This window comes from Pseudonaja textilis, unplaced genomic scaffold (assembly GCF_049901715.1).
Source record: "Pseudonaja textilis isolate UNSWEBS1 unplaced genomic scaffold, rPseTex1.2 PTEXSCF20, whole genome shotgun sequence".
Lineage (NCBI taxonomy): Eukaryota > Metazoa > Chordata > Lepidosauria > Squamata > Elapidae > Pseudonaja > Pseudonaja textilis.
The window spans coordinates 408,427-421,870 of NW_028262864.1; the positions used below are offsets into that span (position 1 = coordinate 408,427).

Below are 13,444 nucleotides of genomic sequence, written 5' to 3' on the forward strand. Positions count from 1 at the left end.
CTGTCTGTATACAGTACTGTGTATTCACACCAACTCTCAATTAACTGAGCCTGGTATGGCCTGGGCCCATAACCAGTGTTGCGGTAATTCCCCATTAGGAGAATGAGTGCACACAGGGAGACGTAGTGAGAGTGGTGAGGAATAACACACAACCAGCACACAGATACACTGTATAGTAAAATGCAGGTTTTTACTTCCAGTAAATGGTTAAGCAAAGTCCAACAAACAGTCCAAGTCATTCACGGTTAAAGCAGTCAGTTTTTCAGTCCAGGGATAATCCAATAACAAAGTCCAGTATCAAAAACAGTTCAGTAAATAGACTCACATCAAATCCAAGAATAACGACGATCAGCAACACTCAATAGGGAAATGCAGGAACCAAAAACAGCAAACATCAACCAACTAGCAACTGGCAACTCTCTCGGAAACCAGGTTTCTGGCTCCATCTTATGGCCGTTTGAGGAACCATACCCAATTACAATTTTAGCATTCCCTTAAAGAGACAGTATTAAAATGTTTATCCTGGTTTATATATTTCCAACCCAACTGTTAGGTGACTTACATTCCTAACAGGTCGTATACACCCGGTGTTTCATATAAGTTTATTGAAACCCGTTGACTCCAAAAATGGAATACCTGGAGTGGAAGAAATTCACCAATCAAACACTGATCAGATTGAAATAGATAAGAATTCTCGACTCCCGCAAAAGAAGGAACAATATCCAATATTTGGTATGCTGGAAGGGGTATCCGATCTCAGAAGCATCCTGGGTGAATGCATCGGATGTATGTGCAGCTCATTTAGTGCATCATTTTCATAATATGTACCCCAACAAACCTGGGCCCACACTGTAATCATTTTAGGTGTGATAGATATCACTAATAATGATGTTATTCTTGTGTTGCAGGCAGATTCCTCGTAGAGGGGGCTGCCTGTCATGTCCCCTATGGCATGCCTGGAGCTGTGACACCAGCATCCAAACGTTCTACAGCTCTAGGAATTAACCGATAAGCCAACTGACATGGGGTTCCAGTTGCCAATGACTGGCAGGCGATTCCCGATGATGTCAGATGCTGAACTGTCACAAGTTGTATGCAGATATCGGCAGAGCGCTGAACATGCTGGCTGCTGGATGTTGCAGTAATGACTACATGGGGGGGAATTCACTAGGTGGGCACAAGGGCAATGGTAGTCTATGGTGGACTAGGGTGTTGCGCGGGTATGATAAATGTGGGTTGGACACTTAACGGTTGAATACATGGCATATGAGGTATCACGTAACAGCCGGATATTAAGCGGCAGCATTCACCGGATGGTAGATAGCCCAATTATGCTATTACATTGTGTATAAATACAGCTCTGGCTGTGGTGAGTGCCAGAGCTGACTTTAATGTTATCTTGATGCTCGTTGTTACCCGAACTGGAGAAGTGCATGGACAAATAAATTCTTATTTCATAGTTATCATGAGGGCTTTGTTTCCCTTTCTTCCCGGAATCTGGCTGAACAGCTGAGAGGTATCTTTAATTTCAAAATGTTCCCCATGTACCATGATGGGAGTTGGGGGTGTGGGAGGGGCGGTCTGAGGTTTGAAGTGATCTCTGGTTTGAGCAAGCTACAGTGAAATACTGGATGAACCTGCCTAAGTGTTTTGGGAAGTAGAAGCTCTACTGTAACGGGGTTAATAATTCTGGAGATGGGGAATGGCCCAATGAATTTTAGCCCCAGTTTCTTAGAGGGTTGTAATGATTTTATGAATTTTGTGGACAAATATACACAGTCCCCAATCTTGTAAGGTTTAGGATCTCAGTGTTTTTTGTCCACTTGAACTTTAAAAGCTGCTCTAGCTTCCTGTAAAGCTAATCTTACCACTGGCCACATGGCTTGCAAGTTATTAATCCACTCCTTAAGGGAGGGGATTTCAGGTTCCTTGGTGGGTAGTTCCGGCATGGGGTTGAATTCTTGGCCTGTGGCTACTTGGAATGGGGTGAAACCCATGCTGCTGTGGACCGAGTTATTGTATGCTACCTCTGCAAAGGGAAGGTCAGTCCAATTGTCCTGTTGGTAATTAATAAAGCATCTTAAATATTGTTCTAATGCGCTGTTAACTCTCTCTGATGAGCCGTCCACCTGGGGGTGATTGGATGATGCTAGCCACTGGGTGGAGCCTAATAGGTTTAAAAACGCCCACCAAAATGTGGATGTGAATTGAACACTCATCTGAGATAATCCGTTGGGGAGCTCCATGAAGGCAACAAATGTGTATTAAAAACATCTTTGCCAAGGCCTTGGCAGTTGGGATCTTTTGGTATGATCTGTTTGGAAAAAAGATCAGTTACAACCCAAATGACAGTATTCCCAGCACTTTCAGTGAGCTCCACTATAAAGTCCATAGAAATCTCTTTCCAGGGTGCAGAAGGGTCTGCTACTATCTGTAAAAGTCCAGATTTTCCTTGTTTTCCCTTTGCAGCAGCACAGGTGGGGCAGCTCACAACATAGTTTTCAATGTCCTTTTTGAGAGACAGCCTCCAAAATTGTCTTTTTAAAAAAAAAATTAAAAAATTATTGGTTTTTAAAACAAACAAACAAACAAAACATAAAAACTTCAAGCCATCTTCCATATATATATACATATAGTGTGCCGGTTGGTTTACAAATTATTTTGTGCTTCCATTTTGTAGTCTTCAATTACAATTACATTGTATATAATCCCGTATTTTCAATCAAATATTAAATACATTAATATTATTAATCAATCATTTGACTATACTTTTATTCATTCATGCTTTACAAAATAATCATATTTTACTTAATTTGTTTTATGACAGTTCATATTATCATCTCAAATCTATCTTAAAATCATTTTGTAGATATAATGAGAAAGAAGTACATCTTTATATATTTATTATTTTCTAAAAGTCTACATATTTCATTACCATGTTTTATTGTCTAACCATTGATAGAATAGATCCCAAATTTTATAAAATTGTTTATCCTCTTGTTCTCTAATTTCAAATTTCAATCTACTCTTTTCAGCACATTCCAATATTTTCTTAATGATTTCCTCCTGTGATGGTGTTTTCTCATTTTTCCAGTTTTTGGCAAATACAATCCTAGCCGCTGTTAATACATTTACAATCAGATATTTCAAGTCTTTACTATATATTTCAGGTAAAATTCCCAATAAAATATCTCTGGTTTCAAATCTGTATGTTTTTTGTCATTTTTTCCAACCACGTGTGGATTTTAGTCCAGTATTTTTTAGCATCCGCGCAAGTCCACCACATATGGTAATATGAGCCAGGTGTCTGATGACATTTCCAACATTTTTCGGATTTATTCTTGAACATTCTTGCTATTCGTGTGAAGGGAAAATGCCACCTGTAAAACATCTTATAAAAATTTTCTTTATATGCTGTTTACATTGTCATTTTATAATTTTGAGACCACAATTTTTGACATTTCTCTAAATCAATCCCATATCCAAAATTCTTCCCCCAAGCAATCATAGTTTCTTTAACTTGTTCTTCTTCTAATTTAATTTCTAATAAATATCCATACAATTTTTAATCACCTTTTCATCAGTACCTGTCAAAATCTTATCTAAGTCAGTCAGTTTATCATAGAATCCCTCTGTTTTAGAATCTTTAACATACCTTGAGTGTATTTGCGCATATGAAAACCAATTCATCTTTATACCTTGTTCTTCTAGATTTTGCATCATTTTAAGTTCACCCTTTTTATTCAATATTTCACCATATCTAACTGTTTGTTCCTTTTTGTATATTATAGGATAAGAAAATGCTTCAATACTCGATAGCCAGACTGGAATTTTCAAATAACATTGTGTTTTAATCTTCTCCCAGTTTAAGCACAGAGATTCCCATATATAATGTCTTCAAAAATACCCCTGTGTTTTAGTTCCTTTATACCATAAAAAAGCATGCCACCCCAACAACAGATCATGTCCTTTTAATGTCAACAATTTAACAATTTAATGTTATCCATTCCTTAACCCACATCAGATTTGTAGCTTGGTAATACAACTCCCAATTAGGCAAACCAAATCCTCCTCTAATTCTAGCATCTTGCAAAAATTTTAACTTTATTCTCGCTTTCTTACCTTGCCATATATACTTCAACGCAATTTTATTTAAATCTTCAAAGTAGTCTTTTCCAAGCCTAATTGGAATTGTTTGAAACAAATATAACATTCTGGGTAATATATTCATCTTGATTGTTGATATTCTCCCTATTAATGACAGTTGTAAATTTTCCCATTTCGCCAGATCTAGTGCTATCTGCTGTTTAAGTTTGATATAATTATTCTCTTTTAGTTTACTGCATCTTGCTGTCAAGTATATCCCCAAGTACTTGATCTTATTCGTGACCTGAATTTTCAATAGGTCTGCCAGTTCTTCCTTTTGTCTTGACAGCATATTCTTTGTCAAGATCTTACCTTTATTTATTTATTTTCAAACCAGCCACCTTTCCATATGTCTCTATCTTTTCTATCAATTTTGATGCTGTTTCTAGTGGGTCTTCTAAGATGAAAACCAGATCATCTGCAAATGCTTGCAGCTTAAATTCTTCCTTTTTGATTTTCATTCCTTTTATATTCTTTTCATCTCTAATATTTCTGTTCATCACTTCCAAAGTTAACACAAACAACAAAGGTGATAGTGGGCACCCTTGTCTTGTTCCTTTTCTTATATTGATAGAGTCTGTCAGTTCTCCCTCTATCATTACCTTTGCCATTTGCTTATAGTATATAGCTTCTATTGCTTGAATAATTTTTCTAGCAAAGCCCATCTGTTCCAACAGTAATAACATGAATTGCCAATTCACATTATCAAATGCCTTCTGTGCATCTAGAAATATCAGAGCCATTTGTTTTTCAGGATGTGCCTCGTAGTATTCCAAAGTGTCCAAGATTACTCTCATATTATTTTTAATTAGTCCCTTTGGCAGAAATCCATTTTGATCAGGATGAATAAAATTATTTAGATATTTTTTAAGTCTTTCTGCCAATATTGAAGCAAAGATTTTATAATCTGCATTTAGTAGAGAAATAAGTCTATAGTTCTTAATTTGTAATGGGTCGGCCTCCTCTTTTGGAATAAGTGTAATATAGGCTTCTGACCATGATTTAGGTATCTTCTTCTTTAACATAACTTCATTCATAACTTCTAGCAATGGAAGATTCAACGCTTCTTGTAATGTTTTGTAAAATTCTGCCGGAAGTCTATCTGGGCCTGGTGCCTTCCCATTATTTTGCTTCTTGAGTGCTTCAGTTAACTCCATCATCGTTATATTGCTTTCTAACATTGTTTCTGTTAGATCTGGGAGGATGGTTCAGAAACGGAGGCAAGACTCAGATAACAACAACAGCTCTTTATTAGTGACTTCAGATCTGAGCGAAGCATCCCAGCCGCAGCAGCCCCTTATATAGGGCTGGCTGCGGCTAGGCAGCCAATGAAAGCGATTTGAGTTTGCCGCTCTTGGCAGGGCCAATCGCGGCAGCCCGTTTACTAGCCAATCGGATCAGTCTGCGGTGACCAATCACGATCTGCTATTCGCGGACCAATCAGAGTTGTAGGCTTTCGAGCCTGCTAGTCTGGAACACCCCTCCCCTCTCGGTTCCGTTTAAGGGGTGGAGTTATATAGTCTCGCAGGTAGGCAGGTCTTCGCACCTGTCTACCTGACTTACGCAATTCCAATTGTCCATGTTCAAATTCGGGTTCAGATGGACTGTTTGCTGGATCTAGCAGGAACGGTGAACTGGTGCCATGGTTGGGGCTCTCCTCTGATGCCCCCGGGGTGATTGAGTCCTCAGCTTTGTTGCTACCGCTATGGCTCTCCGGGCTCACTGAACCTGCTTGGCTGCTGCTTCTTGGTGAAGTGTTCGTCTGCCCAGGTTCAACTATGGCTGGTGAGTATTGCAAGCTATGGTGTGGTTATCTTGGGGTTAGTTCTGAATAAACAGGTGTTGGTTCTATTTCTGGGCTCACGGCTTCCCCTCCCCCCCTGGTGTCGAGGCTGGGGTCAGGGATGGAAGTTGTGGTCAGTCTGGAGCGTAGCTGGTCAATATGGCGTTTCCACACTCTGCCATCAGTGGTCAGTAGACGGTAGGAGCGGGGACCCGTGACTTGAGTTATTTGGGCAGGAATCCAGAGGGGATCCCCAGAAAATTTTTTTGCAAATATAAGGTCTCCTACCTTAAAGGCGTGATGCTTGCTGCTGGAACCCAGGGGCTTTTCCGGGGTGTAGGCAGGGTGCAAGCGGTCTAGAGGTGATCTGAGTTTCCTGGCCATCAGGAGTTCAGCTGGGCTCTTGTTAGTCGTGCTGTTAGGTATGATGTGTTGAAGAAGCAGCATTCTAGTGACTTTATCATGGATGTTACCTTGTTCCATTTTCTGTAGGGTTTTCTTTGTGAACTGAACCATTTGTTCAGCCCTACCATTCGCCACTGGATGAGCCGGCGATGTGAGTGCGTGTCGGATGCCCGTTCAGCTAGGTATTGTTCAAAGGCTAAGGCAGTAAATTGGGGCCCATTGTCAGAAACCAGGACATCAGGTAGGCCGTGTGTGGCAAAGAGTCTGTTCAATTTCTTGATGACTGCCTCTGTAGTGGTTGTTTTCATTTTATTGAACTCGAGACAGTTAGAATACGCATCTACACTTATTAGGAAAGTGTGGCCTCTAGTAGGTCCCGCAAAGTCAATATGAATGCGTGACCAGGGACCCCTGGGTGTTTCGCATTCTGCTGGTGGAGCTTTTGGTGGGGCTGAGTGGTTTTCCTGGCATCTGTTACAAGAGGCGACCCAGGTTTCAATTTGTTTGTCCATACCTGGCCACCAGGCGTAACTTCTTGCCAGCGCTTTCATACGCACGATGCCCGGGTGTCCATCGTGTAGCGTTTGCAGGACTTTTTTTTGTAGTTTAGTTGGTATGACGACTCGGTCTCCCCATAAAATGCACCCTCTTTGTGAGAAAAGTTCTGTCTGTCTGTTTTTGAATGGTTTAAAAGTTTCCTTGGGCTCATATTCTGGCCATCCCCTCTCCACCCAGCCAAGAACTCGTGCCAAACATGAGTCTCTTTTGGTTTCAAAGGCGATGTCCTGGGCCGTTAGTGGAGGTGAGGGAATTGTCTCGATTTGTAGTATTGGGAGCGTTGGAGCTGGGTCTTCCTGTGGCTCAGGTAGTGGCAAGAGGCTCAAGGCATCAGCATGAGGAATAGATTTCCCTGGGCGATATTTTAGTTGATAGTCGTAGGCAGCTAGAAATTCCGACCATCGCGTCATTCTGGGGAGAGAATGTGTGGGGTAGGTTTGTCGCCCGCCAGAATGCCAAGTAATGGCTTATGATCCGTGATAATGGAAAATGGTCTCCCATATACATATTCATGAAACCTTTTAATCGCAGAGACAATAGCAAGGGCTTCCTTATCTAGGTGGCTATAGTTTCTTTCTGTTTTTGACAGAGTTCTTGAAAAAAATGCAATTGGTGCCTCTGAGCCGTTTGGTAGGACGTGGCTCAGGATGGCCCCCACCCCAAATGGTGAGGCATCACAAGTAACAGTCAATGGGAGTGTCTCGTTATATTGAATTAGCACTGCATCAGAGGTAAGGAGGTCCTTTACTTGCTGGAAGGCATGTTCCTCCCGACGTCCCCAAATCCAGGAGGCCCTTTTATCGAGTAGTCTATGAAGGGGCTCAGCAACAGTCGACTTCTGGGGTAGGAAAATGTTATAAAAGTTAATAAGTCCCAGGAAGGCTTGGAGGTCAGTTTTGTTTTTGGGTCTTGGGGCATTTTTGATAGCTGCCAATTTCTTTTCTGTAGGGTGGATTCCTTGTTTGTCAAGAAGGTAGCCAAGAAACTCCACCTTTTCTGTGCATAGCTGGCACTTTTCCTTCTTAACCTTGAGGCCAGGATATTTGAACCTTTGTAGGACTGTTCTGAGGCGTTTCTCTAATTGACTTTTTGTTTGGGCTGCTATTAGTACGTCATCAAAATAGGGCACAACCCCTTTTATGCCTTGTAATAGTCTCTCCATCAGGCTTTGAAAGATGCCTGGGGCTACGCTTACTCCAAACTGGAGCCTGTTACATTTGAATGCACCACGATGTGTGACTATAGTTTGGGCTTCTGCAGTTTTGGAATCAACTGGCAGCTGTTGATACGCTTGGGCCAGATCTAATTTTGCAAATATTCTGCCACCCCCAACTGAATGCAGGAGATGCTGAACGACTGGTACCGGATAGGCGCTCTGCTGCAGCGCGTGATTGAGGGTGGCCTTGTAGTCACCACAGATTCTCAAGGACCCGTCAGGCTTTATGGGGGTGACAATTGGTGTCTCCCATCGGGCGTGGTCAATGGGCTCTAACACGCCCTGTGCAATTAGTTTGTCCAGTTGCTCATCAATTTTGGGTTTGAGAACAAAGGGAACTCGGCGTGACTTTAGGCGAATGGGCGCAATGTCGGGGCGAAGATTAAATGAAATAGGGGACCCCTTGTACTTGCCTAAGTTTTCGCTGAACACTTCTCGGAAATCGTGGATGAGGGCTGCCTCCCAGTCATCGTCTTCAGTATGATGGATGCCAGCCATTCCGATTCCTAATGGCGCGAACCACTGAAGGCCCAATAGACTTGGCCGGTCTCTGTCTACAATGGTGAGTGATAGAATTGCATTATGTTCTTTGAAAGAGACCTGGAAATGGCTGGTACCTGCGACTGGAATCCGGTTGCCTTGATAATCTTTCAGTATGAGTCTCTGACTGCTGAGGTCTTGGTGTCGGATGTTGGGAATCAATTGCTTAAGCGTTTTCCAGGATACCATGGATAGTGAGGACCCAGAGTCGACTTCCATGATGCAAGGTTTATTTTCGATGGTGACCTTTACATGGATTTTTTTAGCATCTAGCGATGAGGCATGGCCGATGGTGATGGTTTGATGAGCCTCTTCTCGTCTGGGTGTGCCATTAAACCTTCGGGGTCTGCTGTACTGGTTCCACTGGTTGCTTGGGCGGTCCCTCTGTGTGGTGGGGTTGCCATCATTCCTTTTCGGGCTGCTCCCTCTCTGTCTGGGGCTGGAATTTCTTTTGTTTCTGCATACTTTCGCAATATGTCCTCGTTTTTTGCAAAAAAGCGACACATGGCGTCTAAGAATCTGCATTCGGATCGAGGATGGTTTCCCCACATCCGGCGCATTGGTAGTTGGATTCTGACCCGCTGGTCCCGTTGCTCACGTTCTGACCGGAGTCTGTGGACTTCTTCCTCCTCGCTGTCTGAGGATGACTCGACATCTTCATGATGGGTGGTTGATGTGTACTTGTCTGAAGGTTTCCCAGCATCGTTGGTGGGTTGGCGGTTGGTTCCGCTGGTTTGGCGCATTCGTGCTGCTGATTTACGAGTGGCTTCAGCTGCGGTGGCGTCTGCTATGGAATCTGCAAGCAAGATGTCTCCTTTGGCCATGATCTTGCTCTGGACAGTTGGATCTCTAAGGCCAAGGATGATTCGGTCTCTCATGGCTTCTTCGAGATTGGCGAAGCCACATAAACCGCCCAGGTTCCTCAGGTCTGCCACGAAATCCCCAACGCTCTCACCTTCACGCTGGTCCCTCTGATAGAACTCGTGTCTGCGAATGAGAGTTGGTACTGCTGGGGTGTAATGGTTGCACAGGATGGGAGCAAGGGTGTCCCAATCCATCGTTTTAACTTCAGCTGGTTTCGCTAATGCTTTAGCCATCTTAAAAACGGCTGGTCCACAATGGGTTAGAAAAATGGCTCGTTTCTTGCTGGGCGTGGCATCTTTTAGGTTGTTGGACTCTAGGAACATTTGAAACCTGTCCATATATGAGTCCCAGTCCTCGCTAGCTGGATCGAATGGGGCGGGTGGTATAGCGCTGCTGGCCATGTTGCCGTTGTTGCGCTCTGTCAGCCACGTGCTCCTTCAGCTAGCTCAAATCCAGTAGACTTCGTTGCCTCCGCATCCCATCCTCGTCGCCAGTGTTAGATCTGGGAGGATGGTTCAGAAATGGAGGCAAGACTCAGATAACAACAACAGCTCTTTATTAGTGACTTCAGATCTGAGCAAAGCATCCCAGCTGCAGCAGCCCCTTATATAGGGCTGGCTGTGGCTAGGCAGCCAATGAAAGCGATTTGAGTTTGCCGCTCTTGGCAGGGCCAATCGCGGCAGCCCATTTACTAGCCAATCGGATCAGTCTGCGGTGACCAATAACGATCTGCTATTCGCGGGCCAATCAGAGTTGCAGGCTTTCGAGCCTGCTAGTCCGGAACAGTTTCAATCTCTTTAGGTATCTGAGGTAAATTAGCATTCTGTAAATACTGTTTAACTCTTTCCTCATCAATATTCTCTTGCATATATAGTTTCCCATAGAAGTCTCAAATGATTTCCTTCTTCTCTTTACTACCATAGCAAACTTGGCCTTGGTCATCTGTTAATTGCAATATTTTCCTTGATTCTTTCTCCTCTCTCAATTTGTATGCTAACCATCTACCTGGTTTGTTTGCATCTTCAAAGTAGTTCTGTTTAGCACCTCTAATTTTCTGTGCTAATTCTTCTTTTCTATTAGACCCATTTTATGTTTGGTTATATCCATTTTTAACTTAATGTCCTTTCTGGGAGCTCCGCTATAAAGTCCATAGAAATCTCTTTCCAAGGTGCAGAAGAGTCTGCTACTGTCTGTCCAGATTTTCCCTGTCTTCCTTTTGCAGCAGCACAGGTGGGGCAGCTCGCAACATAGTTTTCTATGTCCTTTTTGAGAAACAGTCACCAAAATAGTCTTTTGATGAGGTGCAGGGTTTTTACAAACCCAGTGTCCCGCTATTTTTGAGTCGTGGCAGAGTTTCATGAGGTCCATCCTCTGTCTTGCCGGTACATAAAGTTTGTTTTCTACCCAGGCCAGTCCATCTTTGAGTAAGCAAGTGTTTTTGTTAGCCTGGAACCAATTGTCCTTAAGTAGTGCCTCCTTAGATATTGAAGTCGGTGTGTTTTCAGTCAGTGATTTTTCCTTTTCTTGTGCCCGGGTGATTACTTTGGCTGCAAGTTGGGTCAGTTGGATCATGGATTTTATAACTTCAATCTTTTTCCTGTTCTATTGGTGTTTTCTGGACAGGGCATCTGCCAAAATTTTTTTCCTTCCTGGAAGATATTTGAGAGAGCAATTAAACTGTTTAAAATATTGAGCCCACCTTGCTTGTTTTTCTGAGAGTTTTCGTGGAGTTTTCAGGGCTTCTAGATTTTTATGATCAGTCCAGACTTCAAAGGGGATTAGATTCCCTTCCAGGAAATGTCTATGTGAGGAGTGCCCATCTTACAGTGTATGCCTCTTTCTCCATATATGGCCCATCTTTGCTCTGTTTCTGTCAGTTTCTTGGAGGTATAGGCGCACAGTTGTAGCTGTCCACGTACATTCTTTTGGAGTAGGACTGCTCCAACTGCTACATCACTAGTGTCTGCTTGGATTACAAAAGGTTGCTCGGGGTCTGGGTGCTTCAAGATTGGTTCTGCTGAAAACAGACATTTGAGTTTTTCGAATGCCGCTTGGCATTCCATTGTCCAGATAAGGGGTTGTTTTGGTTTGGGTTTCTCCCCCCCCATTCAATTCTTAACAAGTTTGTGATGGGGAGGGTGATGTTTGCAAACACTGGGATAAACTGGTGATAAAAGTTTGTAAACCCCAGGAAGCTTTGCAATTGTTTGCGCATGTGAGACGGTTCCCAATCGACCACAGCTTTTACTTTTTGTGGATCCGTCTATATTCCCTCGTGGGATATTCTGTATCCCAGGTAGTCAATTTTTTCTTGGTGGAATTCGCATTTAGAGAGTTTTGCATATAGTTTAGCGTCTAAGAGTTTTGTGAGAACTGCGTGGAGTAGCTTGATGTGTTCTTCTATAGTTTCTGTGTAGATTAAAATATCATCAAGGTAAACAAGAACCCTTTTATGTAAATATTCATGGAGTGTTTCGTTAATTAATTGCATGAACACTGCAGGCGCTCCTTGTAATCCAAAAGGGAGCACTGTTAGGAATAACATAGGTTACCTAACGTAGTTTGGGTAAAATAATATATATAAACTATGATTGTAAGTTTAAGTGTGTGTCACTTTAAAACTGCAAAGCATGTAATTTTGGGTGCGGTGTGAAACCACCATAAGAGGGAGCAAGAGAACCTGATTGATTGCTGACAATTACTGGATTGCATGGATTGATGGTTTGTTAACTGCGTGTTTCCCCTACTGCTGAGTTGCTGAAGGAAGAGAGGAGTTTTGAGTTCTTCATATCTCTACTGCAAGGAGATATATTACTGGACTGATATTTGTAAGTTTACTGACCTCTCTTTTTCGACACTGGAATTAGCAACTGAATAATCCCTGGACGGACTGAACTAGTGAATGATATATGGACTGTTTGACTATGCTATAACTCTAACTGGAATAAACTATTTAATTAGCACAGTGTATCTGTTTTACTGAGTGTAAGCTACAAAAACGTTTATCTCACATATTTTTGCCTGCCTGCCTGACTGCCGTGCAGATTCTGCTAGGGTGTATCCCTAGGTTATGGGTAATGGGCCCAGATGCACAGTCAGACTAACCAGGATATAACAGGCTTATATAAAGTGAGAGTTAGTGTAGTTACATAATACTGTAAACAGACAGCTGTGTTTTATTAATTATAGTTTAATATCCAGAGAAAGATGGCAGAAGTCAATTTACCAAGTTTGTCTCTAATATCCAAACTGGATGGAACAAACTATGTTTCATGGTCTATGAAATGCAGCCTACTTCTACGCAGAGAAGGTTTGTGGAGTATAATTCAAAACCCACCAGAGGTAGATGCTTGGGATCCAGAGGATGAAGATGATGCCCAGAAAATAACAAGCACTTTAAATTGGTAGCATCCCAGTGGGGTGTTAAAAGCTGTCTTCCACTCATCCCCTTCCCTTATTCTGATGTGGTAGTATGCCTCTCGTAGGTCTAACTTTGAAAAAAATTTCCCTTTTGAGAGGTGGGCTAACATGTCCTTCATGAGGGGGAGTGGGTACATATTCTCCACCGTGATGGTGTTGAGGTTTTTATATTCCCCACATAAACACTTTGAGCCATCTTCTCGTGGAATAATACTGGGGCTGCTATTTTTGGTCGGGTAGGTTCAATAAAGCCCCTTTTAAAATTTTTATTGATAAATGCTCTGAGTACTTTTAGTTCTCTGGGGGACATTTTTGATTTTGATAGTTTAGCGCCTGGTAGGATTTCAATAGCATGTCAGTGGCATGATGGGGTGGGAGTTCATCAGGAGCCTTCTCGCTAAATGCTTTGGCTAAATCCTGGCACTCGTTTGGGAGGTTAATGGGTTCAGCCGGCTGACCGGACATGGTCGGTTCTCTGTTCCCTGTCCCCCTTCTTACCCTTTCTCCTGGGT

The 13,444-nt window shown here is 42.5% G+C and overlaps 1 long non-coding RNA gene across 1 annotated transcript in view; it reads left to right on the forward strand.

Annotated features, from left to right (window-relative positions):
• The first annotated feature begins 368 nt into the window (after positions 1 to 368).
• The window catches only part of LOC148123735 (uncharacterized), a 65,572-nt gene continuing 52,496 nt past the window's right edge, over positions 369 to 13,444 (forward strand). Inside the window, exon 1 of the long non-coding RNA XR_015740555.1 lies at positions 369 to 553. This is a non-coding gene — a long non-coding RNA (uncharacterized LOC148123735). The remainder of the gene's footprint in view (positions 554 to 13,444) is intronic.